Source organism: Dipodomys merriami, unplaced genomic scaffold (genome assembly GCF_024711535.1).
Source record: "Dipodomys merriami isolate MVZ:Mamm:240054 unplaced genomic scaffold, mDipMer1.0.p SCAF_4215, whole genome shotgun sequence".
In the NCBI taxonomy this organism is placed as follows: Eukaryota; Metazoa; Chordata; class Mammalia; order Rodentia; family Heteromyidae; genus Dipodomys; species Dipodomys merriami.
The window spans coordinates 7,277-11,960 of NW_027205844.1; the positions used below are offsets into that span (position 1 = coordinate 7,277).

At 43.4% G+C, this 4,684-nt stretch overlaps 1 long non-coding RNA gene across 1 annotated transcript; it reads left to right on the forward strand.

Moving 5' to 3' along the window:
* The first annotated feature begins 311 nt into the window (after positions 1-311).
* LOC138807620 (uncharacterized) lies at positions 312-3,662 on the forward strand. Its single transcript, XR_011366213.1, has 5 exons — positions 312-476; positions 824-954; positions 1,338-1,464; positions 1,948-2,100; positions 3,550-3,662. It is a non-coding gene; the product is annotated as an uncharacterized lncRNA (long non-coding RNA).
* The last annotated feature ends 1,022 nt before the right edge of the window (positions 3,663-4,684 follow it).

Consider the following 4,684-nt stretch of genomic DNA (forward strand, 5'->3'; position numbering starts at 1 on the left):
AGGACATAAGAGTCTCATGAACTTACCTGCCCAGGTTGGTTTTGAACCACAATCCTCAGATCTCAGTCTCTCCATCGCTAGGATTATAGGCATGAGCAACTACACCTGACCAGACTGACTAATTGTAACTGGAGTGTCTCCGAATTTTCTGCTCAGAGCCTCTGGACCTCTGCTAGGATTGCATTGTGAGTCATATTGTTATGCTCCTGGTTTTATCTGGCTTTTCTGCTCTTATTTTTTTTCCTGCTCTCATTTTTTGCTCTTATGGATATACAATGGTGTTCTTCAGAGGATACCTGACATGTGATATCACAGAAATTGAATGCAGAAGCAATATGAAACTACCATGGATGTTCACGGCAGAGAGTAAAGCAGTTGGAAGGAAAAAAGAAAAGTAAAAGGATGCCACTTTCTGATGCTTTGGAAAAATATAATTATTTTTGGATAAACACATTCTCTTTAAGCTAACATAATGGGTATGCTCTTATTACTTTTTAAATGGATTAAATATTTTTTAAATATGCATTTTATTACTTGCCTAGCATGATTGAGTCCTGGGTTGATCTCCAGCAACCCAGCCCCACAATAAAAGGCAAAAGCAGTCTTAATGTAAGAAGTACCCATTGACATGACATTGCTCCACAATTTTTTTAAGAAGCAAAAGGGCTAAGTGACAGAGAACTGCTGTTTGGAGCTAACAGCTCTTTTTTTCTTAGAGTCTGATCTCTGCATGTCACAAGCTATCAACAGCTTTCTGCTTCCAAGAGGCTACAGGAAGGGAGGGGTGCGGTATTGATTTTTCTCTCACTTTTCTGATTTGTAGGATGCTAAAAGATTCGAAGGCATTGACACTGACTTTAAAGAACTGGTTTATGCTGCTCAGAAAACTCCAAATGTGGTGGAAGCCACCAACAAACCAGGTCTCTATGAAAAGTTGGAAGGGATTCAGAGCAGGTGAGGTTCTCCTCATTACATTTCCTTCTCCCTTCTGTCTCTGAGACCTTGGCGTAATTCAACTTCCCGAGTGAAATGAGTGCCATGGGGGGAGGCTTGCTTTGCTTGTATATTTGAGTAATATGGATGTCATTACAGAGGTGTCAATGCTAATGTCTATGTGTTAATGTATATCTTTGTAAATATCTCTAAATGTTTCTTAAGCTAAACTCTGCATAGATCCAACTACTGAATATATAGACACCCCTCAGTGTCCACCGAGAATTGGTTGCGGAGCACCTCACAGATTTACAAAAATCTGTAGATGTTTCAGTCCCTCATATAGAATGGCACAGTATTTGCGTATGACCCATGCATAGTCACACTTTGTTCTGTGGCTGCAGGTTGTGCCTGTGCGAGAAGGCCCTGGCAGAGTACCTAGACACCAAGAGACTTGCCTTCCCTCGCTTTTACTTCCTCTCCTCCTCTGATCTGCTTGACATCCTTTCCAATGGCACATCTCCACAACAGGTAAGCTGTGGGGAGCACCTGCAGAAAACTCAGGAGGACTGGACCTCGCAGCGGAATCCCTCACTCTGGCCATGAGGAGACATGTTTGAGACTAACCCCAGCTCTTTCTTCATTGCCATCCTGATGGCTGTTGAGAATGTTTCCTAAACTGGCACTAGAGGGGCTCTGAGGAAGGCAAAGCTGGCACACTGAAGTCTTTATGGGGCTATCTTGATCTGATTCTGAAGAGGCATCTGGTAAGGAGTGGTCAACTGTGGAAACACAGAATGGAGTCCTGTCATTTGCAGTCCCATGGACAGCACTTTCCGCATTAGCTTTATATTTCTTTGGCCACTCCTACACAGTCTACTTGGTTCTCTTCACACCACCATGATGCCAGTACTTGTCTTGTGCAAGGTTGACAAATACAGGCTCTAAGCAGCACTCTAATAAGCAACTTCCTGGAAATACTCCCCAAACCTTTGGCACGGTTTTTCTTCATAGGTCCAGCGTCATCTTTCCAAACTGTTTGACAACATGTCCAAGATGCAATTCCAGCTAGATGCCAGTGAGAACCCAACCAAAACAAGTCTTGGCATGTACAGTAAAGAAGAAGAATATGTGGCATTCAGTGAGCCCTGTGATTGCAGCGGGCAGGTAAAAGAGAGAGAACAGTCCTTTCCCTTGTTTTCTTGGTCTCTGTCTCTGTCTGTCTGTTTCTCTCTCCTCCTTCTCCTCCTCCTCCTCCTCCTCCTCCTCCTCCTCCTCCTCCTCCTCCTCCTCCTCCTCCTCCTCCTCCTCTTCTCTCTTCTTCTTCTTCTCTCTCTCTCTCTCTCTCTCTCTCTCTCTCTCTCTCTCTCTCTCTCTCTCTCTCTCTCTCTCTCTCTCTCTCTCTCTCTCTCTCTCTCTCTCTCTCTCTCTCTCTCTCTCTCTCTCACACACACACACACACACACTCCACATCTGCATTCAAATATGGCTGGCATCAACTTCATGGACTCTGGGATCTGCTGTCTCTGCCCTGAGACATTCAATTTCCCTTGACTTGAACCCACATTGGAGTAGCCTTTCATGCCCTCCTATTCTGTCTCTTTGAAGGACACATGTCAATATTCATACCTCATCCTTAAGCCAAACCCTGTGCTGAGAAGAATAAAATGCACATAAACAATACTTCAATCAACCAGAAAAGGATTTGAAAATGATATTTGGCACCAGGAGACATTTACAAGGCAATCCTTGGAGCACCCCACAGGGGATTCTGAAATTCTGACACCTTCCTTGGGAGAAGATGTCCTTCGAAATCAATCACTTGCCTGAGATGTCCCCTCTCGGCACAAATGCACCCCTGAATCACTCCTTCCATAACCCTTTTCTTTAGAAAGCCAATTCCATCTTTCTCCACCTCTTAAGTCTCCCATGTCCTATCGCTGGCACACAAATCATGGGATGCCCTTTAACCTTCTCCCCATCCTTCTTCACCATTCATATATAAGTCCCTAATTGCTCATTATCTAAATGACCCAGCACAGCCTACTTGCTGGTCCCTATTCCTAGTCCCCTAGCCTGCTATACACATACATTTGGTTTAAAAATATATCTTGCAAGTGATTCTGCTGCATGCACATGCATCCTGGCAGGTGATACTAAACCAGAAAAATAATTTGCAGTTCTTAGTTTGATGAAAATGGCCAGGGGCCTTGGAGCTGAATTCAGAATGTGTTCTTCTCATAGACGCAGGAAGCATTTAGTAGGGAAATATGATCCTGGCCTGCATCTCCATACTGTGTGAACAAGTCAGTAAGATTGTATTTGGCTCAACCCAGATATAGGTTTCTTTGTGTTAACTCTGGGTGGCTGTCCTCTACCCCTTTATCTTGTCACCATGTTCTGTGTGTTCCAAGTGGGCATACTAACCTAGCTCTTACTCATTCCATTTTGATGATACCAAGGTGATGATTCTCTGTGCCTTTCAATAGTGATTCTGGAGGTCTGTGATGCCCAGGCTCTATTTTCGTCACTCCTTAGGCTGCTAGGTGGAAGAGAATATGTGTTTTTGATTATAGCTTCTTTGGTTCATGGTGTCTAACTTCAAATTGTTTTCAGGTAGAGGTATGGTTGAACCATGTGCTTGCTCACATGAGGGCAACTGTGAGGCATGAGATGACAGAAGGTGTGACTGCCTACGATGAAAAGCCCAGAGAACACTGGCTGTTTGATTACCCAGCTCAGGTACCTTCCTTTCTGAAACATTATGAGCCCCTATTGTCCACTCACTGCCTTCCTTAGCAACCTCAATTGACCCCCAGAGACTGCTTAGAAATTATACTCACCTGGTGCTTTACAACAGGAGGGACCTGAATCCCAGGTAGCTATGAGGTGTCAGAAGAGGGAGAAAGAAGATGGACAGCCATGATGGAATTCAGCTATGACCCTAGACAGCTAAGAGTGATCTATTTTTACTATCATTGTCCATGGTAAAAAAGAAAATCTAAACAACTAAATTCTTTGAACTGTCTTACCTGATGTGTGCCCAGCTCTGTTCAGAGTACATCTAGAACATCTCCCCAACGAAAGTCCAAATGAGCATTGTGTCTAAATTCTCCACCACCAAAATTATGTATTTTCCATATAAAATTTCTCCAGCTAATAGAATATTTATTTGAATCCTTCTTTCCACATATTTTTTGGTCGGTCGTGGGGCCTGAACCCTGGACCTAGGTGCTGTCCCTTAGCTCTTCAGCTCAAGGCCAGCACTCTACCACTTGAGCCACAGCGCCACTTCCGGCTTTTCCTGCTTATGGGGTGCTGAGGAATTGAACCTAGGTCTCATGCATGAAAGGCAAGCACTCCATCACTAAGCCACCTTACCAGCTCTATTTCTACATATTTTTAAATCCTTTAAAAACATACAGATCACAGTGATTTTTTAGTGTTTCTTACCTTGACGTTCCAAAGTATCCAGATTATTTTAAGGTTATGAGGTTATTTAAAAATAAAGAAATAATAGACATACTATGGACAAGTAGCTATGGGCCACACATGACCAGCAGGAGCTCAGTGAATTAGACAACTCAGGCCATAAGGGGATTAAGAGGAATAGGACAAAGGCCAGCTGTCATTGAGATGGTCAGTCAAACATTTTTACTCTCCTAACAATAGGAAAGATGCTGTCTCTGAGAAGTGAAAACCCAAATGATCTGAATGGTCATTCTAGAGGCCACAGATATTGACCAAAATC